The sequence below is a fragment of the Papio anubis genome, chromosome 11 (genome assembly GCF_008728515.1).
Source record: "Papio anubis isolate 15944 chromosome 11, Panubis1.0, whole genome shotgun sequence".
Classification (NCBI taxonomy): domain Eukaryota; kingdom Metazoa; phylum Chordata; class Mammalia; order Primates; family Cercopithecidae; genus Papio; species Papio anubis.
Genome location: NC_044986.1, coordinates 70,951,766 through 70,975,324, shown reverse-complemented (window position 1 = coordinate 70,975,324; position 23,559 = coordinate 70,951,766). Strand labels below are relative to the sequence as shown.

The window sequence follows — 23,559 nt, the reverse complement described above, 5'->3', positions numbered from 1 at the left end:
TTTTTTTTTTTTTTTTTTTTTTTTTTTTGAGACGGAGTCTGGCTCTGTCACCCGGGCTGGAGTGCAGTGGCCAGATCTCAGCTCACTGCAAGCTCCGCCTCCCGGGTTCCCGCCATTCTCCTGCCTCAGCCTCCCGAGTAGCTGGGACTACAGGCGCCCGCCACAAACTCATCCTTTTTTATGGCTGCATAGTATTCCATGGTGTATATGTGCCACATTTTCTTAATCCAGTCTGTCACTGATGGACATTTGGGTTGATTCCAAGTCTTTGCTATTGTGAATAGTGCCGCAATAAACATACGTGTGCATGTGTCTTTATAGCAGCATGATTTATAATCTTTTGGGTATATACCCAGTAATGGGATGGCTGGGTCATATGGTACTTCTAGTTCTAGATCCTTGAGGAATCGCCATACTGTGTTCCATAATGGTTGAACTAGTTTACAGTCCCACCAACAGTGTAAAAGTGTTCCTATTTCTCCACATCCTCTCCAGCACCTGTTGTTTCCTGACTTTTTAATGATCACCATTCTAACTGGTGTGAGATGGTATCTCATTGTGGTTTTGATGTGCATTTCTCTGATGGCCAGTGATGACGAGCATTTTTTCATGTGTCTGTTGGCTGTATGAATGTCTTCTTTTGAGAAATGTCTGTTCATATCCTTTGCCCACTTTTTGATGGGGTTGTTTTTTTCTTGTAAATTTGTTTGAGTTCTTTGTAGGTTCTGGATATTAGCCCTTTGTCTGATAAATAGATTGCAAAAATGTTCTCCCATTCTGTAGGTTGCCTGCTCACTCTGATGGTAGTTTCTTTTGCTGTGCAGAAGCTCTGTAGTTTAATTAGATCCCATTTGTCATTTTTGGCTTTTGTTGCCGTTGCTTTTGGTGTTTTAGACATGAAGTCCTTGCCCATGCCTATGTCGTGAATGGTATTACCTAGGTTTTCTTCTAGGGTTTTTATGGTATTAGGTCTAACATTTAAGTCTCTAATCCATCTTGAATTAATTTTCGTATAAGGAGTAAGGAAAGGATCCAGTTTCAGCTTTCTACTTATGGCTAGCCACTTTTCCCAGCACCATTTATTAAACAGGGAATTCTTTCCCCATTTCTTGTTTTTCTCAGGTTTGTCAAAGATCAGATGGCTGTAGATGTGTGGTATTATTTCTGAGGACTCTGTTCTGTTCCATCGGTCTATATCTCTGTTTTGGTACCAGTATCATGCTGTTTTGGTTACTGTAGCCTTATAGTATAGTTTGAAGTCAGGCAGCGTGATGCCTCCAGCTTTGTTCTTTTGACTTAGGATTGTCTTGGAAATGCAGGCTCTTTTTTTGGTTCCATATGAACTTTAAAGCAGTTTTTTCCAATTCTGTGAAGAAACTCATTGGTAGCTTGATGGGGATGGCATTGAATCTGTGAATTACCTTGGGCAGTATGGCAATTTTCATGATATTGATTCTTCCTATCCATGAGCATGGTATGTTCTTCCATTTGTTTGTGTCCTCTTTTATTTCACTGAGCAGTGGTTTGTAGTTCTCCTTGAAGAGGTCCTTTACATCCCTTGTAAGTTGGATTCCTAGGTATTTTATTCTCTTTGAAGCAATTGTGAATGGAAGTTCATTCATGATTTGGCTCTCTGTTTGTCTGTTACTGGTGTATAAGAATGCTTGTGATTTTTGCACATTAATTTTGTATCCTGAGACTTTGCTGAAGTTGCTTATCAGCTTAAGGAGATTTTGGACTGAGACAATGGGGTTTTCTAAATATACAATCATGTCATCTGTAAACAGGGACAATTTGACTTCTTCTTTTCCTAACTGAATACCCTTGATTTCTTTCTCTTGCCTGATTGCCCTAGCCAGAACTTCCAACACTATGTTGAATAGGAGTGGTGAGAGAGGGCATCCCTGTCTTGTGCCAGTTTTCAAAGGGAATTTTTCCAGTTTTTGCCCATTCAGTATGATATTGGCTGTAGGTTTGTCATAAATAGCTCTTATTATTTTGAGATACGTTCCATCAATACCAAATTTATTGAGCATTTTTAGCATGAAGGTCTGTTGAATTTTGTCAAAGGCCTTTTCTGCGTTTATTGAGATAATCATGTGTTTTTTTTCTTTGGTTCTGTTTATATGCTGGATTACGTTTATTGATTTGCGAATGTTGAACCAGCCTTGCATCCCAGGGATGAAGCCCACTTGATCATGGTGGATAAGCTTTTTGATGTGCTGCTGGATCCGGTTTGCCAGTATTTTATTGAGGATTTTTGCATCGATGTTCATCAGGGATATTGGTCTAAAATTCTCTTTTTTTGTTGTGTCTCTGCCAGGCTTTGGTATCGGGATGATGTTGGCCTCATAAAATGAGTTAGGGAGGATTCCCTCTTTTTCTATTGATTGGAATAGTTTCAGAAGGAATGGTACCAGCTCCTCCTTGTACCTCTGGTAGAATTCAGCTGTGAATCCATCTGGTCCTGGACTTTTTTTGGTTGGTAGGCTATTAATTATTGCCTCAATTTCAGAGCCATGATAGCTTATTTAAAACTCTAATACCTTTGTCTTTCCCTTGTGGCCAAACACAAGAATTCCTAGCTCTGAGGACGAAAAGTTTTGTCAGCTTTCTACATCACTATGAGAATATATCTACTTATGTGGGTATGGAGGAGTTTCTAGTATAAAATTGTATTCATAAAGAAATAATCCATATGCTTTCACATAAACTTTATTCTAGATTTTCAAAACAGAATCAGCTATATTACTTTGGTCACAAACTTCTTCACACACAATCTAGTAGGTACCTTTGAGAATAAACTTTGAAATAAATAAGTGGACCACAGTTACTTTGTATTAGACACAGATAATATTAAATCAACTGTTCTACATCACAGTGAATTTTAGAAGTCTATATTAATGCTAAGTTAATGCTTAAAAGTTCCACAAGGTTAACTTACAAAACACAAGGTTAATAATATCAAAAATACAGCAAAAAGCCTGTCACTTGACATAAATATTTTTGGATATGAGGTAATTTCATAACAAGTATAAAGATATGAAATAATTTTGCATCTGTTGCAATTATGAGATAAATTTAGAATTTCTGAAACTTTATTATTGTGACTAAATTGTTCACTAAGTCCATTTCTTTAGTTTGCATGACAATCGAAAGTACTGAGAAAAATTATTAATTAAAAAATTCTAGAAGCATTTCTTTCCTGTGGGCATTATTAAATGGAGTTTTTAAGTCAATACTTCATTTTTATCAAGGTCATTACACTTTTATTTTTCAATATATTCTGAAATATATATATATATATACACACACAAACTCTGTTCATATAAATATAATTTCGCCACTAGATATCCCAGCCTCAATCTATCACTTTTTTTTAGTTTAACATATGAGGATTGAGGGAAAAATATTCAGACTGCTCATTGATCACAGATTATAGGCACATGTAAATGTGACATAAAACATTTATCTACTTATACCAAATACTAGTCATTAGCACCATATTTTCTACTTATATTTTATCTGTCTATGTAAGGAAGGAAGCATAGAAAGGGCTTTAGGTTTACAAACAGACCTACGGTTAAATTGTATGAGCCAGAGTTAAGTTAACAAACCACAAAGGGCTAGGCATGGTGACTTATGCCCGTAACCCCAGCACTTCGGGAGGCCGAAGTGGGTGGACTGCTTGAGCCCAAGAGCTTGAGACCAGCCTCGGCAACATGTAAAACCCTGTACCTTAGAAAAGAAAAAAAAAATTCACTCGGTATGGTGGGATGTGCCTTCAGTCCCAGCCGGGAGGATCACCTGAGCCCACGCAGTTTGAAAGTTCGAAGGCTCAAATGAGCCTTGATCGCGCCACTGCACACCAGACTGGGTAACAAAGCAAAACTCCATCTCAAGACCACCACCACCACCACCACCACCCCACGAAGGTCTGATATTTAACTGTTTTTCAATCTGCTGCTTTCCCTCTGCATACACATACGCACGGACACACAATGACATAAGGACACAAGAACTGTGGATCAGAAACAAAGACAATTTATTACTCGTAACAAAAGCAGCAGCTAGAACAATATATTTAGGCCAGTTCCCTGAGCTCCAATCTCCATGAGGCAATGCAGTAAGGGATGAATGTTACTAGTGCATACAGTAGAGAGCATCACAGGAGAGTAACCCCCAAATTAAGGAACTCTGATCTTACATTGGTTTGCTACTCTGCTCTGCCCCAGAAAGATTGCTCATTACACTCAAATATTAGCAAATCTCCTCTGGGAAGGGGAAGAGAAGTTATTTTATTTTTATTATCCTTGGATGTCTCCAGGGAGGGACATGTCAGTAGTTTTACTGTCTTGAAATTTCTCCTTATACAATTGGCACTGTAAATGCCTTTCCTTAGAAGACTCAGACTGTGCAGGAACATGAGAAATCCATGAGCTGTCTCCCAACACTCTGGTTCCCATTTGTAAATGGGATTAATAATATATACATAGAAGTTATACTGAAGCACTGTAACGTTTAGATGTAAGGGTGACTAACGTACAGAAAAATTAATTATTTGAGACATTGGCTGTTGGAATAGACTTGCTAGAGATGTACTGAACAGGAGTGTTTTTGATTCTCTTGGTACAAAATGAAGAAAGGAAAAATCCTACTATCCATTTATAATATACCATCCAATTTATAAAATGGGTATTTTATAAAATAATCCAATAAAATCTACTGTACAAACAGAATTTAAAAATAACCCTTCATTTATTCTAATTAATCTATTTCACAGTGATTTTAATGCTGCAGAGTGTGATCCACTAGTGGAAGATATGAGCTGTAATTGGTCACAATCATCATTTAAAAAGCTAACAGAATATCAAGGTGCAGTGGAGGTATTAACAATATGAATTCTTCAGTGAAATATTTCAGACACATACACACACATACACACACAGAGGTATCCTTGGTAGCAACTTGCGTTTCTTACCATGGATTGATCGGTAAATATGCTCATTTGCTTGTATAAATAACATAGATAAGTAGCACTATGCCTGAGAATTGAAAACTTAAAAATAGCACCTAATGTTTACCAACAAACACTTAAGAGGAAACCTGAGTTTTTAAATATAATGAAAAATAGAAAAGATACAGACCAATTGTCCAAATTTCAACTGTAGACAAGATAATAGAAATAAATAACAATAGGAAAATAAAAGCAAATGGTCCTGAATGAAAAGGGCTAAATATCTTAATAAGAAAGTTAAATACTTTTAAAATTTTTCCAAATGACAATATGCTTTTCTGTTCAGTCTCGGAAAATGCTATCTGTAAATCTTCCTCAACTCATATTATCCCACAGACTACATTTCTAGCAGATGCTAAGTATTAAAGAAGATAAAAGCCATGTGGAACAAACACTACCCCAAAAGGGCTTACAACAAAATAAAGTTAAATATTACTCCATACACATTATATCATTAGTTCTTCATTGCACAAAGCTAAGTATATACTTTATGTACTATCTGAAATATTTTGCTTCTATCCCTTTGGGTCATTCCATTATTCCTCCAGGCAGCAGAGAAGTTTTTAAAAAGTTAACTTAACTTATACACACATACATATTCTGTTAACAATTCCAAGTAATCTTGATTAGGAAGCAAGTGCTTTTACTAATAGTTGGTTTATCTTACAAGAATATTAGCAGAAAAACACTTCATGATACGTATCTTGCCATGTGAGTTTGGCCAAGTAATAACCTCTTCAGATAGACATATAAAATCAGAAAAGAGCAGGTGCAGTGTCTCATGCCCATAATTCTAGCACATTGGGAGACCAAGACAGGAGAAGACAGAGCAAGACCCTGTCTTTAAAAAGAAGGAAAAAAATACTGACCCCAGTACAGACAAATATATGGAATGAATACTTGTAATGAAGTTTTAGTGATATACCACACTCTGCTTAATGTATTATAAATGCATACAGCTCCAATAATCATTATCCCAAAGAGTGGAAGCAGTGAGTGTCAGTGAGAAAAAAATAAAATATCCAGCAACTCAAATTTAATTTAAGTGCTAATTGATCTTTCTGTTTAACTTTTTTAAGATAGATAATAGATTAAAGTGGAGTGATGCCATGAAATATTGGAGCTATAATAGACCTTAAGAATCATATAACAGATCAAGTAAGCTGAATCATTTGCCCAAAATGACTTAGTTGCTTGGTTGGCAGAACATGGAGTAGACCCTCCACATCATGAGTTTCCACCAAACCTGGTGGTCACTTGTTATGACTGTTTCTATCATCTAATATGTTGACAAAGTTTTCCTTAAGACTATAACAAATAGATGTATTCCTCTAAATAACCATAAAGGAGTTGGAGTTTATCATGATTACCTTAAGCAGTATTCCAAAGCTGATATGTATTCAAAACCAATACTTGTTTTAACAATTATTTAAGGACTTCATGAATAATTATCAAAGAACGTTAAGGTTAAAGGAAAGGTTTCATGGGGGAAGTTTCTACTGTTTATGAAGGAATTGTGTAGGGATAACAGAGACACAATTTTTCTATGAAAAAATGCAAAGAGTTACTGGAATACTTCTGTGAGTCATTGAGGCTGTGCAGGTGATTCTTATCAGGGCAGCATAGGATCTACTACACTGAAAATAAGATAAAAATTGCTATCTGACCTCAGACAAGAACTTATTCCACATGCTCAAGACAATGAGTTCACCTTCTCCTATTCTTACACACATCTTCCATTCAATAGTAGTAATCAGTAGAGAGACTAATCAAAGTCAGTGATTTCGTTGCTTGTGTTACAATTCGTATACCAATTTGTTGAATACTTATTTTTAAAGGCAGTTTTAAATTGATGCTTTTTCTTAATTCAGAGTGATTTAGAGCATTTGAAAGCTATACTTCCAATCTATGACTTTCTGTAATTCAGAAAGGATTATTTAAATTCTCAAGGAACTCTATATGCAAAATCAAGTAAACTGAACTTTTTTGTTTCTTTTTTTTCTTTGAAACAGAGTCTTGCTCTGTCACCCAGGCTGGAGCACAGTGGCGCAATCTCAGCTGACCGCAAGCTCCACCTCCTGGGTTCACGCCATTCTCCTGCCTCAGACTCCGGAGTAGCTGGGACTACAGGTGCCTGCCACCACACCTGGCTAATTTTTTGTATTTTTAGTAGAAACGGGGGTTTCACCATGTTAGCCAGGACGGTCTCAATCTCCTGACCTCATGATCCACCTGCCTCGGCCTCCCAAAGTGCTGGGATTACAGGCGTGAGCCTCCGCGCCCTGCTTCTTTTTTTTTAAACTTTAAGTTCTGGGATACATGTGCAGAACGTGCAGGTTTGTTACATTGGTATACATGGGCCATGGTGGTTTGGTGCACGTATCAACCCATCATCTAAGTTTTAAGCCCTGCATGCAATAGGTATTTGTCCTAATCCTCTCCCTCCCCTTGCCCCCTACCCACCAACTGGCCAAGGTATGTTATGCTCCCCTCCCTGTGTCCATGTGTTCTCATTGTTCAACTCCCACTTATGAGTGAGAACAATGGGTGTTTAGTTTTCTGTTCCTATGTTACTTTGCTAAAAATGATGGTTTCCAGCTTCATCATGTCCCTGCAAAGGACATGACCTCATCATTTTTTATGGCTGCATAGTATTCCATGGTGTCTATGTGCAAGATTTTCTCTATCCAGTCTATCATTGATGGGCATCAGGTTGGTCCTAAGCTTTTGCTATTGTAAATAGTGCTACAATAAACATATGTGTGCATGTGTCTTTCTAGCAGAATGATTTGTAGTCTCTTGGGTACATACCCAGTAATGGGATTGCTGGGTCAAATGGTATGTCTGGTTCTAGATCCTTGAGGAACTGCCACGCTGTCTTCTACAATGGTTGAAGTAATTACACTCCCACCAACAGTGTAAAAGCATTCCTATATCTCCACAACCTCACCAGTAACCATTGTTTCTTGACTTTTTAATGATCACCATTCTAATTGGCATGAGATGGTATCTCATTGTGGTTTTGATTTGCATTTCTCTAATGACCAATGATGATGAGCAATTTTTCATGTTTGTTGGTTGCATGTCTTCTTTTGAGAAGTGTCCATCCATATCCTGCACCCACTTTTTGATGGGGTTGTTATTTTCTTGTAAATTTGTTTAAGTTCCTATAGATTCTGGATATTAGACCTTTGTCAGATGGATAGATTGCAAAAATTTTCTCCCATTCTGTATGCTGCCTGCTCACTCTAATGATAGTTTCTTTCGCTGTGCAGAAGCTCTTTAGTTTAATTAGATCCCATTTGTCAATTTTGGCTTTTGTTGCTATTGCATTGGGTGCTTCAGTCATGAAGTCTTTGCCCATGGCTATGTCCTGAATGGTATTGCCCGGGTTTTTTTCTAGGGTTTTTATGGTTTTAGGTTTTACATTTAAGTCCTTAATCCATCTTGGTTACTTTTTGTATAATGTGTAAGGCAGTGATCCAGTTTCAGTTTTCTTCATATGGCTAGCCAGTTTTCCCAACACCATTTATTAAATAGGGAATCCTTTCCCCATTGCTTGTTTTTGTCAGGTTTGTCAAAGATCAGAGGGTTGTAGATGTGTGGTGTTATTTCTGGGGCCTCTGTTCTGTTTCATTGGTCTATACATCTGTTTTGGTACCAGTACCGCGCTGCTTTGTAGTACAGTTTGAAGTCAGGTAACATGATGCCTCTAGCTTTGCCCTTTTTGCTTAGGATTGTCTTAGCTATACAGGCTCCTTTCTGGTTCCATATGAAATTTAAAGTTGTTGGTGTTTTTTTTGTTTTGTTTTGTTTTGTTTTTAACTCTGCGAAGAAAGTCAACGGAAGCTTGAGGGGAATAGCATTGGATCTATACATTACTTTGGGCAATATGGCCATTTTCACAATATTGATTCTTCCTATCCATGAACATTGAATTTTTTTCCATTTGTTTGTGTCCTGTCTTACTTCCTTGGGCGGTGGCTTGTGGTTCTCCTTGAAGAGGTACTTCATGTCCCTTATAAGTTGTATTCCTAGGTATTTTATTCTCCTGTAGCAATTGTGAATGGGAGTTCACTCATGATTTGGCTCTCTGCTTGTCTATTATTGATGTACAGAAATGCTTGTGATTTTTGCACATTGATTTTGTATCCTGAGACTGCTGAAGCTGCTTATCAGCTTAAGGAGGCTTTGGGCTGAGACAATGGAGTTTTCTAAATACACAATCATGTCATCTGCAAACAGAGACAATCTGACTTCCTCTATTCCTATTTAAATACCCTTTATTTCTTTATTTGCCAGATGGCTGTAGTCAGAACTTCCAATACTATGTTGAATAGGAGTGGTGAGAGAGGGCATCCTTGTCTTGTGCTGGTTTTCAAAGGGAATGCTTCCAGCTTTTGCCTGTTCAGTATGATATTGGCTATGGGTTAGTCATAAATAGCTCTTATATTTTGAGATATGATCCATCAATACCTAGTTTCTGAGAGTTTTTAGCATGAAGGGATGTTTAATTTTATCAAAGGACTTCTCTGCATCTATTGAGATAATCATATGGTTTCTGTCATTTGTTCTGTTTATGTGATAGATTACATTTATTGATTTGCTTATGTTGAACCAGCCTTGCATCCCAAGCCGACTTGATTGTGGTGGATAAGCTTTTTGATGTGCTGCTGGATTTGTTTGCTAGTATTTTATTGAGGATTTTCACATGGATGTTCATCAGGGATATTGGCCTGAAATTTTCTTTTTTTGTTGTGTCTCTGTCAAGTTTTGGAATCAGGATGATGCTGGCTTCATAAAATGAGGTAGGGAGGAATCCCTCTTTTTCAATTGTTTGGAATAGTTTCAGAAGGAATGGTACCAGCTCCTCTTTGAACCTCTGGTGGAATTCAGCTGTGAATCTGTATGGTCCTGGGCTTTTTTTGGTTGGTAGACTATTAATTACTGCCTCAACTTCAGAACTTGTTATTGGTCTATTCAGGGATTCGACTTCTTCCTGGATTAGTCTTGGGAGGGTGTATGTGTCCAGGAATGTACCAATTCCTTCTAGATTTTCTAGTTTATTTGTATAGAGGTGTTTATAGTATTCTCTGTTGGTAGTTTGTATTTCTCTGAGAATAGTGGTGATATCCACTTTATAATTTTTTATTGTGTCTATTTGATTCTTCTCTCTTTTCTTCTTTAATAGTCTAGCTAGCAGTCTATCTATTTGGTTAATCTTTTCAAAAAACCACCTGCTGGATTCACTGATTTTTTTCAAGGGTTTTTCATGTCTCTACCTCCTTCAGTTCTGCTGTGATCTTAGTTATTTCTTGTCTTCTGCTAGCTTTTGAATTTGTTTGCTATTGCTTCTCCAGTTCTTTTAATTGTAATGTTGGGGTGTCGATTTCAGATCTTTCCAGCTGTCTGAAGTGGGCATTAGTGCTATAAATTTCCCTCTTGACACTGCTTTTTGTGTGTCCTAGATCCTGGTACGTTTTCTCTTTGTTCTCATTGGTTTCAAATAACTTCTTCATTTCTGCCTTAATTTCATTATTTACCCAATATTTATTCAGGAACAGGTTGTTCAATTTCCATGTAGTTGTGTGGTTCTGAGTGAGTTTCTTAATCCTAAATTCTAATTTGATTGCACTGTGGTCTGAAGACTGTTACAATTTCCATTCTTTTGCATTTGTTGAGGAGTGTTTTACTTTGAATTATGTGGCTGATTTGAGAGTAAGTGCTATGTGGTGCTGAGAAGAATGTATATTCTGTTGATTTGGGGTAGACAGTTCTGTAGCAACCCCATGTCTATTAGGTCCACTTGGTCCAGAGCTGAGTTCAAATCCTGAATAACCTTGTTAATTTTCCGTCTCATTGATCTAATATTGACAGTGGGGTGTTAAAGTCTCCCACTATTATTGTGTGGAAGTCTAAGTTTCTTTGCAGGTCTCTAAGAACTTGTTTTATGAATCTGGGTGCTCCTGTATTGGGTGCACATATATATTTATGATAGTTAGCTCTTCTTGTTGCATTGATCCCTTTACCATTAAGTAATACCCTTGTCTTTTTTGATCTTTGTTAGTTTAAAGTCTATTTTATCAGAGACTAGGATTGCAACCCCTGCTGGTTTTTTGTTTTGTTTTGTTTTGCTTTGTTTTTGCTTTCCATTTGCTTGGTAAACATTCTTCCATCCCTTTATTTTGAACCTATGTGTGTCTTTGCAAGTGAGATGGGTCTCCTGAATACAGCACACCAATGGATCTTGACTCTTTATCCAATTTGCCAGTCTGTGTCTTTTAGTTGGGGCATTTAGGCCATGTACAGTTAAGGTTAATATTATTATATATGAATTTGATCCTGTCATCATGATGTTAGCAGGTTATTTTACACATTAGTTGAAGCAGTTTCTTCATAATGTCATTGGTCTTTATATTTTGGTGTGTTTGTGCAGTGGCTAGTACCACTTTTTCCTTTCCAAATTTAGTGCTTCCTTCAGGAGCTCTTGTAAAGCAGGCCTGGTGGTGACAAAATCCCTCAGCATTTCCTTCTCTGAAAAGGATTTTATTTCTCCTTAGTTTATGAAGCTTAGTTTGGCTGGATATGAAATTCTGGGTTGAAAATTCTTTAAGAATGTTGAATAATGGCCCCCACTCTCTTCTGGCTTGTAGGGTTTCTGCAGAGAGATCTGCAATTGGTCTGATGGGTTTCCTTTTGTAGGTAACCTGACCTTTCTCTATGGCTGCCCTTCATTTCAACCTTGGAGAATCTGACAATTAGGTGTCTTGGGGTTGCTCTTCTTGAGGAGTATCTTAGTGGTGTTCTCCATATTTCCCGAATTTCAGTGTTGGCCTGTCTTGTTAGGTTGGGGAAGTTCTCCTGGATAATATCCTGAAGTGTGTTTTTCAACTTGGTTCTGTTCTCCCTTTCACTTTCAGGTACACCAATCAACCATAGGTTTGGTCTTTTCACATAGTCCCATATTTCTTGGAGTTTTTGTTCGTTCCATTTCATTTTTTTCTCTGATCTTCACTCCTTATTTCAGTAAGTTGATATTCAATCTCTGATATCCTTTCTTCTGCTCGATCAGTTTGGCTATTGATACTTGTGTATGCTTCATGAAGTGCTCGTGCTGTGTTTTTCAGCTCCATCAGGTCATTTATGTTCCTCTCTAAACTGATTATTCTAGTTAGTAGTTCCTATAACCTCTATCAAGGTTCTTAGCTTCCTTGAACTGGGTTAGAACATGCTTCTTCAGCTCAGAGGAGTTTGTTATTACCCACCTTCCGAAGCCTACTTCTGTCAATTCATCAATGTCATTCTCCGTCCAGTTTTGTGCCCTTGCTGGAGAGGAGCTGCAATTATTTGGAGGCAAAGAGGCATTCTGGTTTTTGGAATTTTCAGCGTTTTTGTGCTGGTTTTTCCTCATCATCATGGATTTATCTACCTTTGATCTCTAAGGCTGATGACCTTTGGATGGGGTTTTTGTGTGGGGGTTCTTTTCGTTGATGCTGAGGTTGTTGCTTTCTGTTTGCTAGTTTTTCTTCTAACAGTCAGGTCTCTCTTCTGCAGGTCTGCTGCAGTTTGCTGTAAGTCCATTCCAGACCCTGTTTGCCTGGGTATCACCAATGGAGGCTGCAGAACAGCAAAGACTGCTGCCTGGTCCTTCCTCTGGAAGCTTCGTCCCCCACCAGCCTGATGCCAGCCAGAGCTCTCCTGTTTGAGGTGTCTGTTGACCCCTGTTGGCAGTTCTCTCCCAGTGAGACGGCACAGGAGTCTTCCCAAGTGGGTCCCTGACTTGGGAAGGCAGTCTGTCCCTAAGCAGAGCTCAAGCACTGTGCTGGGAGAATCCTCCTTGTCAGTATTAGTTGTTCTCTTCAGAGCCACCAGGCAGGAAAGTTTATGTCCTCTGAGGCTGCGCCCACAGCCGCCTCTTCCCTCAGGTGCTCTGTCCCAGGGAGATGGGAGTTTTATCCATAAGTCCTTGAGTAGGTCTGCTGTCTTTCTTTCAGAAATGCCCTGTCCAGTGAGGAAGAATCTAGAGAGGGAGTCTGGCCACAGCCGCTTTGCTTCACTGTGGTGAATTCCACCTGGTTCAAACCTCCCGGCTGTCTTAGTACTGTCAGGGAAAAACCACCTACTCAAGCCTCAGTAATTGCAGATGCCCCTCCCCCTACCAAGCCCAATGGTCCCAGGTCAATTTCAGACTGCTGTGCTGGCAGTGAGAATGTTAAGCCAGTGGTTCTTAGCTTGCTGGGCTCCGTGAGAGTGGGACCCTCTGAGCTTGGCTCCCTGGCTTCAGCCCCCTTTCCAGGGGAGTTAACAGTCTCGCTGGGGTTCCAGGCACCACTGGGGTATGAAATAAAAACTCCTGCAACTAGCTCAGTGTCTGCCTAAACAGCCGCCCAGTTTTGTGCTTGAAACCCAAGGCCCTGGTGGTATGGGTACACGAGGGAATCTCCTGATCTGCAGATTGCAAAAACCATAGGAAAAGCATAGTATCTGGGTCGGATAGCACAGTCCCTCATGGCTGCCCTCAGCTGGGGGAGGGAGGTCCCCCGACTCCTTGCACCTCCCAGGTGAGGTGATGCCCCACCCTGCTTCTGCTCACCGTCTGTGGGCTGCAACCACTGCCTAACTAGTCCCAATGAGATGAACTGGGTATCTTAGTTGGAAATGCAGAAAACACCCGCCTTCTGTGTTGGTCTTGCAGGGAGCTGCAGACCAGAGCTCTTCCTATTCAGCCATCTTTTTTTTTTCTTTTTTTCTTTTTTTTTTTGATACAGAGTCTCACTCTGTCACCCAGGCTGGAGTACAGTGGCATGATCTCAGCTCACTGCAAGCTCCTGCCTCAGCCTCCCGAGTAGCTGGGACTACAGGTGCCCACCACACCCGGCTAATTTTTTGTATTTTTAGTAGAGGTGGGGTTTCACCGTGTTAGCCAGGATGGTCTCAATCTCCTGACCTCATGATCCACCTGCCTCGGCCTCCTATTACAGGCTCGGCCATCTTAAGTATTGAAAATAAATGGTTTTCTCTTCACTGGTTGTCTTTACTTTGTGAGGCTCCTGACTCCACAGCTTCTCTTCTTCAGTTCACTCCTGTTATGGAAGTGTAGTGGCACTCTAAAGTCTGTGTCCTTAACTAGCCAGCTTCATGGTTAAAACAGCCTTTAAGTGCAAGGGGAAAAAACCTCAGGTATTTCCCAAATTGGTAGCCGCAGAGGGGCTCGATCCTTACTGTAAACTGAACATTTCAAAAACAAGATTGCTTTTTCACATTATGAAACCCTTTCAATCTTGCATTTAATTGATTCTACTGTTCTCTTTCCAGTTTTAAAATATTTTTATAGAAAAAATCAAAATATAAGAAATGTAACTCAAAAGTCCAACTGTTAAAACTGAAAATATGAAAATTTAGATTAGCTTACATTAATTACAAGCTAATTAATTAATTACAAAGGATGAGGCCAACATACATTGTAAGTATACTGTACGATAAGTGTAAAACCCTGATCGATATAGGCATTCTATCAATAATATTAAAATTCAGTGTTCACTGAAGCAAAATCACTACTTTTTTTGGTGATGATATGTACCATGGCATTGGGAAAAATATATATATATGAACTTTGGATTCATTAAAAAACAGAAATTTTGGACAGGCACTGTACTTCCAGCACTTTGGGAGGCTAAATCAGGTAGATCACCTGAGGTCAGGAGTTCAAGATCAGCTTGGCCAACAGGGCGAAACCCCATCTCTACTAAAAATACAAAATTAGCTAGGTCATGGCATGCACCTGTAGTCCCAGTTACTCCAGGGGCTGAGGCACAAGAATCGTTTGAACCTGGGAGGTGGAAGTTGCAGTGAGCCACGATCATACCATTGCACTTCAGCCTGGGCAACAGAGAGAGACTATGTCTCCAAAAAAAAAAAAAACCCGAAATTTTAAATGCAATGAAATGTAAGCTCATTCAAATGTTTTTCTCAAAAGCCATGAAAAACAAACTATTCTAATATACAAACTAGAATACATTTTATGAAATAGTGAAATAGTCTATTGATTCCACTCAAATAAGATAATGGGACTATACTTTCACATTTTCGTATCAATAGTTCTAATAATTATACATAAAAGACAATTATGTGGGTCAACAGGGGACACACTGTAGATACAAAATTACTAACAGATTGAAAGTACAAGGGTGGAAAAATATATCATGCAGGGTGCATGTGGTGGCTGGCACCTGTAAACCCAACAATTTGAGAGGCCAAGGCAGGGGTTTCACTTTAAGCCAAGAGTTCAAGATCACCCTGGACAATATAATGAGACCTTGTCTCTGCAAAAATTTAAAAATTAGCCAAGCATGATGGTATGCACCTGTAATCCCAGCTACTCAAGAGACTGAGGTGGGAGGATCATTTAAGCCTGGGAATCAGAGGTTCCAGTGAGTGGCAACCTCTGCTTGCCAGTGCACTCCAGCCTGGGCAACAAAGCAAGACCCTATCTGGAAAAAAAAAAAAAAAGACATATTATGCAAACAACACCGACAAGAAAGACAAAGTGGTTTTATTAATGTCAGAAAGAATAGCCATTAAACAAATTAGATTATTTATTAGATGAAATGGACAAATACTTAGAAAGGCACAAATGACTAAAAAATTCAAGAAAAAATAGGTAACTTGAACAGACCTATATAACAAGAGATTAAATTAGTAATCAAGAAACTACCCACAAAGAAAAGCCTAGCCTCGAATGGCTTCACTGTTGAATTCTAATGAACGTTTAAAGAAGAATTAGATAAAGCGGCTGCAACACTTGCCCTGATCCTGATCCTCCATCCTCAGACTCGACTGGCAGTGTAGGCCTACAGCCTTGTACTGACGTCAGATGTGAGAGCCTGTGCTTAAGAAATCACATCTCACTGAAGACATTCAAACAAAGGTTGGAACACTACTTTACCAGAACAGAAAGGAAACTCATGCATCAGAAAAGGTGACTAATAAATGTACCAAAAGAATATGGGTGCACAAATACCAGAACCTGATCAGATTAAACAGTTTAAGGAATTTCTTGGGACTGACAATAAACTTACAGAAATCTGCTTTTTGGACTGTGTTAAGACTGCACAAGAGATGTAAAACCTGAAGAGACCAGCTGTTCAGAACACTTTATGGAAATATTTTTAAATGACAAAAAGAATATCCATGAGACTTCAGGAATATCATATTCAGCAGAATGAAGCTCTGGCAGCCAAAGCAGGACTCACTGGCCAACCATGATAGAGAAGTCCTAGATTGCCAACAGCTGCTGCACTGGAAATGAGTATGCATCTGATACAATCCCCAGAAAGCAGTAGCCACCTTGTTAAGCCATCTGTCATGAGTTTTTGGCAAATGGAAACCACTGGAGAAACCAGTGATTATTCCTATTTACCAGGAATAATCAGAATAGAAGGTCTTATTGTTCAATGAAATAAGATGCAACATTTGTTGACGCCTTAAGATTCAGCAGCATGATCACTTGATTAGAAAAATAAACAATTGCTGCTTGTTTTAAAAAAAAAAAATACCAATTCTCCACAAACTCTTCCAAAAATTAGAAGAGGGAAGACATCTTCCAAATCATATTATGAGGCCAGTATTACTATGATACTCTAAAATCAGACAAAGTCACAAGAAAATAAAACTACAGACCAATACTCATGAGAATGATGCAAAAATCCTCAACAAAATACTAGCAAAACAAATCCAGCAACATTTAAAAATTATATATAACATAACCAAGTGCAGTTTGTCTCAGGAATGCAAGGTTGATTTAAGATCCAAAAATCAATTAATTCAATGCATCATATCAATAGAATAGAAAACAAAATTACATGATCATCTCAACAGACATAGAAAAAGCATCTGGCAGCCAGGCATGGTGGCCCACGCCTGTAATCTCACACTTTGGGAGGCTGAGGCAGGTGGATCACAAGAGGTCAGGAGTTCAGGTGGATCACAAGAGGTAAGGAGTTCGAGACCAGCCTGGCCAACATGGTGAAACCCTTCTCTACTAAAAATACAAAAATTAGTTAGGCGTGGTGCTGGACACCTGAAATCCCAGCTATTCAGGAGGCTGAGGCAGGAGAATTGCTTGAATCTGGGAGGCAGAAGTTGCAGTGAGCCAAGATCATGCCATTGCACTCTAACCTGGGCAACAAGAGCAAAACTCCATCTCAAAAAACAAGCAAACCAAAAGCATTTGGCAAAATCCACTACAATTGACTCTTGAACAACACTGGTTTGAACTTCACAAATCCACTTACACAAGTATTTTCTTCCACCTCTGCCACCCTTGAGACAGCAAAACCAACTCCTCCTCTGCCTCCTCAGCCTACCCAACATGAAGACAATGATGACTTTTATCATTAAATATTTCCACTTAATAAAGAGTACATATATTTTCTCATGATTTTCTTAATAATGTATTCTTTATATGATACATATATAAAATATGTGGTAATTGACTTTATGTTACTGGTAAGGCTTCTGGTTAACAGTAGGCTATTAGTTGACAAGTTTTGGGAGACTCAAAAGTTATACATGGATTTTAGACTATGCAGTGGGTCAGCACCCACAATCCCCATATTGTGCAAGGGTCAACTGTACTGTTTCAAGATAAAAACACTAAAAAAACTAGAAATAGAAGGTAACTTCCTCAATTGATAAAGGGCATCTAAGAAAACTGCAGAGAAACATCAAACTTAACAGTGAATGATTAGATATTCTCCCCCTCTATGCGAAACAAGACTAGGGACATCTCTTCTTGTCACTTCTGTTCACTGTTACACTACAAGTACTGGTCACAGCAATTAAGGAAAGGGAAAAAAAAGTTAAACGCTTCCAAATTAGAAAGAAAGAAGGAAATAAAACTATATTCACAGATGACATGGTTTTGTACACAGAAAATTGTAAAGAACCTACTAAAAAATAGTACAGCTAAAAAAGTTCAGAAAGGCTGCAGGATACAAGATCAATATTAACACACACACACACACACACACAACTGGGCCAGGCACAGTGGCTCATGCCTATAATCCTAAAACTTTGGGAGACTAAGGCCAGAGGATTGCTTGAGCCCAAGAGTTTGAGACCATCCTGGGCAACATGGCAAGACTCTGTCTCTAAGAAAAAAATTAAAAATTAGCCAGGCATTGTGGCACATGTCTGGTGGTCCCAGCTACTTGGGAGGCTGAGGCAGGAAAATCAGGTGAGCCCAGGAGGTCGTGGCTGCAGTGAGCCATGTTTGTGCCACTGCACTTCAGCCTGGGCAACAAAGCATGAGCCTGTCTCAAAAACAAAACAACAACAAAAAAAACCACACACAATTGTATCTCTAAGCCATCTGCAACGAATAATCTGAACATAAAATTAAGAAAAGAATTCCACTTACAATAGCATCAAAAATAAAGTAATATTTGGGAATAAGTTTTCTTTACAGTGTAAAATTTATACTCTGAAAACTACAAAACATTGTTGCAACAAATTAAAGGTGATCTAAATAAATGGAAAAACGTCCCACATTCATGGAAAATTTTATTAAGATTGGCAATATTACCCATTATGGATGTAGAGATTCAACGCAATCCCTATCAGAATCCAAGCTATACTCATTGTGTAAACTGACAAACTGACTCTAAAATTCACTTGGAATTGCAATGGACCCAAAACAGTCAAGGAGGGAGAATTGAGTGGGTGATAGCTAATGTATATGGGGCTCTTTTTGAGGTGATGAAAATGCTCTAAATTTGATTTATCTCAATAAAGCTTTTTTTTTTTTAAGTAGCATGAAAACAAAGAACAATTTAATTTCCTTATGGGAAGAAAGACTCACAGAAAGGTACCAAGAAGTGATATCATTTGTACTAAGTATATGTTTTACTATTCTCTAAGTCTTTAAAAATTTGAAAATACACACATAGCAATAATTAACCATAATAGTACAAATTTGAGCATGCTGGGTTTGAATTACATATTGCTATACTAAGGATGTTTGTAAATGAATTGTCAAGACAATTTTCAATACAATGGCAGCCGAATAAATAAATACACAAAATACCAAGAACAGGGATTTGTATTATACAAGCAAGTACATGAAATAGAAAACTACCATGAGAGCCAACATACAGTGGATTTAGGATTAAGGAGGTATAAACATATTAGAAATCTTTGAAGAAGTTAAGAAGGACAGCAAAAGAAAACAAAAACAGCAAGAAGTAAGTTAATGATTGCAAAAATCCTTTTTTTTTTTTTTTGAGACGAAGTCTTGCTCTCGTTGCCCAGGCTGGAGTAGAGTGGCACAATCTCGGCTCTCTGCAACCTCCGCCTTCCCGGGTTCAAGCGATTGTCCTGTCTCAGCCTCCTGAGTAGCTGGGATTACAGGTGCCCACCACCACGCCCAGTTAATTTTTTTTTTTTTTTTTTTTTTTTGTATTTTTAGTAGAGACGGGGTTTCACCATGTTGGCCAGGCTGGTCTCAAATTCCTGACCTCGTGATCCACCCACCTGGGCCTCCTTAAGTGCTGGGATTACAGGGGTAAGCCACAACGCAGATATACTATGGCAAGTGTAAGAAACTTTAGTATAAACATTGCAAAAATGCAAGTCTAAATGTGAAGGAAACAAATCTAGAGCATCACTTTGAATATACTTGTTATAGTATACTATTAAAGAGAAGAAAAATAACTTTAACTTTGAATGTAACTGTAGCACAATGAAATGAGAACAAGTGTTCTTCAATCAAGCTAATAATAAAATTTCACTCTAAGTTTCTGACATAAAGGATAATGATAGATGTCTAATGAATAGTTAATATTGAAATCATTAAGAAGTATTTTCATATTTTATGAGGTTTTTAAAAAAGTATGTCAGAGTCAATGTTCCAATGCTCCAATAACATTCTACATATTGTACTATTCCTGATATAAATGTACTTGCAAATGGGCAATAAATTTGCCAGCCATTTTAATCTTTCAAAATTAAGTAAAGTTGGCAATACGCAGCATGCTATATAGATAATTAAAACAGTAAAAAAAAAAAAAAAAAAAAAAGTACACTGAATGAAAAACAAGTCTCTCACAAACAGCAATTCCTCAGTTTTCCTCCACTGGCTTCCAGTTTCACATGTGTTCTTACTGAATTTCTATTTATGTTATTTCTTGACTCTATTCTGATGCCCAGATCTGTCAATATATAAACACATAATATACACACACTGAAATATACACTGAATTTTCCAAAACAATCTAGGTTTCTATTCTTTTTAATCAAAGCAAATGCTATGTATGGCTTCATTTTAATTTCTACTTGCTTACAAGTTTGAACAGTAATATTCAGAGTTGTCAAGTTAGGAAGCAAGATATATCACCTGAAACCTGGTTTAGACAACATTTTAAAAATTAAAAGTCATCAGGTATATAAATCAAGATTGTCATACTACTCAAAAATTATATGGGAATGTAAGGAAACAACTGACTTTTTCTCATATAAACAATACTAAATGCAGACACACAATGAAACAAGAAACACAGTTCTTTAGATTTGTAACTGGAATTTCACACCTTTTCCTTACCCTAATCAGAGTTGAATACTAAAATTAAATGAATGTAAATTAATAGGCTATTTTAAAATCAAACTAAAACCAATTTATAGTAACAGAATACATTAATATTAACTCAAACAGTTTAAATTCCCTCCTATGTACATGAAAAATGGCCCTTCAAAATGGAAGGGAATTTCATCATCTGGTTTAAAAATAACAATGAAATAAAGAGCAGCACAGACAAGACTACTTTTGGCCTCTGGCTTCTTTCAATATAGAAGTATTATAAAGAAAAGAGTAAGCCAGTGTTGATATAGTAAAGAAACCTCCACTTTAATAACTCATTTTTTTTTCAGGAAAAGAAGTCTGCAAAATCTGTGAAAGTGATTTATCTTCAGGTGAATAAAATGAACACCAATTGATCTTTACCTAGGGAATGACTCTTCTTCCACCAGTTACAAACATATCTCTGTTAAATATCACTAGAATAGGTTGGGTAATTTCATGTTTTGAATAATTTATTTGCACACTTAAGATTTAGGATTGATTCTAAAGTTTTATGTCCAACACCACAGTTTCAATTGGGCCATTAACTTCTTCATTATTTCAACACTTTTTGCATCTGTAAAATGAGTCCACCTTTGTATGGGACCATCATAGAAATGACACCAAACACAGATTTGGTGGGTGAAAGAGGTATGTCAGAGGTAAGATGACCATGAAAAAGGGATATATAAGTTGAGATATGTGAAATGGGCACAAATTGGTAAAGTGAAGGAAAAGAATGTTATATGCAGAGGAATCTGTATGTTTATGTCAAGATATATGATCACCAAACATTTCACTTTATAGCAAAGAATTTTGAAGAAATCAAGACTGTCTTCTAACTTAGTGTATAAAGTGGATCATTTTGAAAATAAAATCTACTTTACTTATATTGGTTATCCTAGAAATTCTGTGAAGAGGCTAAAAAAGGAATTTAGGCCAGGGCAGTGGCTCACCCCTGTAATCCTAGCACTTCAGAAGGCCAAGGCAGAAGGACTGCTTGAAGCCAGGAGATTGAGACCAGCCTGGGCAACATGGCCAGACCCCCATCTCTACAAAAAATAAAAATAAAAAAATTAGTCAGGCATGGTGGCATGCATCTATAGTCCTAGCTACTTGGGAAGCTGAAGCAGGAGAATCCCTTGAGCCCAGGTGTTTGAGGCTACAGTGAGCTATGACTGTGCCACTGCACTCCAGCCTGGGAAATGGAACAAGACACTGTCTCTTAAAAGAAATTAAAAAAAAAAAACCTCCCCAAAGTAGACATTACATGCATTCTTCTTAGTGTGTGTATACTATTCTGTAAAATCTTATCAGCTGTAAAGATTCAAGGACTCACCAGCACAATTAAGACATAGAACTATTCCACCAACACAAAGAAGCCCTCTCCTGCAACTCCCTTACAGTCATACCTATCCCCTTCTCCCACATTATCTCTTAACTCCTGAAACAACAGGTCAATTTTCCAAAACTAATTTTTTTTATTTAAGTAATACTATATAATTGGAATCATACAGTATGTAACATTTTGAGTTTAGCTTTTTTTTTACTTAGTGTGATGCCCTTAAGATCTATGGAAACTGCTGACTGTACCAGTAATTTATTCCTTTACAAAGCTTAGCATTCCATTGGATAGATCCCTCATAGTTTCTTTATTCACCTGTTGAAGGTTATCTGGATTGTTTCCAGTTTGAGGCAATTGCAAATTAAGTTGATATAAATATTTGTGTAGCAAGTTTTTACATATACATAAATTTCCATTTCTCTATGTTAAATACTCAGGAATATGATTGCTGAGTCATATGGAATATTTATCTTTAAATTTATAAAAAATGCCAAACTGTTTTCCAGAGTGGCTGTGTCATTTTCTTATCAGCAACAGATGAGAAATCCATTCATTCTGTATTCTCACCATTTTTTACTTTCGCTATCCACATATGTATGCAGCGGTATCTTGTAGTTTTAATTTGCACTTCTCTAATGGCTAAGAATATTGAAAATATTTTACATGGCTTACTTGCTATTACATATTCATTTTTATCATTTAAGTTTTCATTGTTGTTGTTGCTATTGTTATCCTAGAAATTCTGTATAAAAGCTAGAAAAGGAATTTAGGCCAGGGGCAGTGGCTCATGCCTGTAATCCCAGCACTTTAGGAAGCTGAGGCAGGAGGACCCCTTGAAGCTAGGGTCTCGCTCTGTCACCCAGACTGGAGTGTAGTGGTGCAATCATGGCTCATTTAAGATTCTTAAATACATTTGCAGCCCAGCGTGGTGGCAGGCACCTATAATCCCAGCTACTCGGGAGGCTGAGGCATGACAATCACTTGAACCCGGGAGGCGGAGGCTGTGGTGAGCAGAGATTGCATCATTGCACTCCAGCCTGGGCTACAAGACTCCGACTCAAAAAAAAAAAAAAAAAAAAAATCCTCTGAAGAGGGAATACACAATAATATCTTCAAGTTCACAGTTAGTAAGCTCTTCTAGCTAATAGTAAGACAACACAGATTAATATACAAAAAGCTAATGAAGCCAGCTGTAGTAATAAAAAGTAGAGGAGTGTAAGTATAGAAAATTTAATTTACTTAGAAATGTCATTAGAGAGATGATTTGATTAAAGCTATTCACTTTGATAACCCAGGAAAGGCACTGAAAATTCACAAGGCATAAGTCAGATAATGTCAGTGCCCCTGCAATATCCTTTGGACCTAACCCTTTCCCACCACTCCAAATTACTTCCGACAGCCAGTATCTTCCTCTGTATGCCTCAGGGCTTTCCTCTGAATGGCTGAATGCTACTATGCCCACCATAGCACCAGGTGGGTGCACTGTCCTCTGTATGGCAGTCCACAACCAGTAACAGGAAATATACTCACTCTCTCACACTTCAGGTGAGTTAATCCCGAAACTAAATTTGACACTGACTTTCC

At 38.0% G+C, this 23,559-nt stretch overlaps 1 protein-coding gene and 1 pseudogene across 6 annotated transcripts in view; one reads left to right on the top strand and one right to left on the bottom strand.

Moving 5' to 3' along the window:
- The window catches only part of ADK (adenosine kinase), a 566,335-nt gene that overhangs the window by 362,408 nt on the left and 180,368 nt on the right, over nucleotides 1-23,559 (bottom strand). The window lies entirely within an intron of this gene.
- On the top strand, nucleotides 16,022-16,282 carry LOC108587606 (annotated as a pseudogene).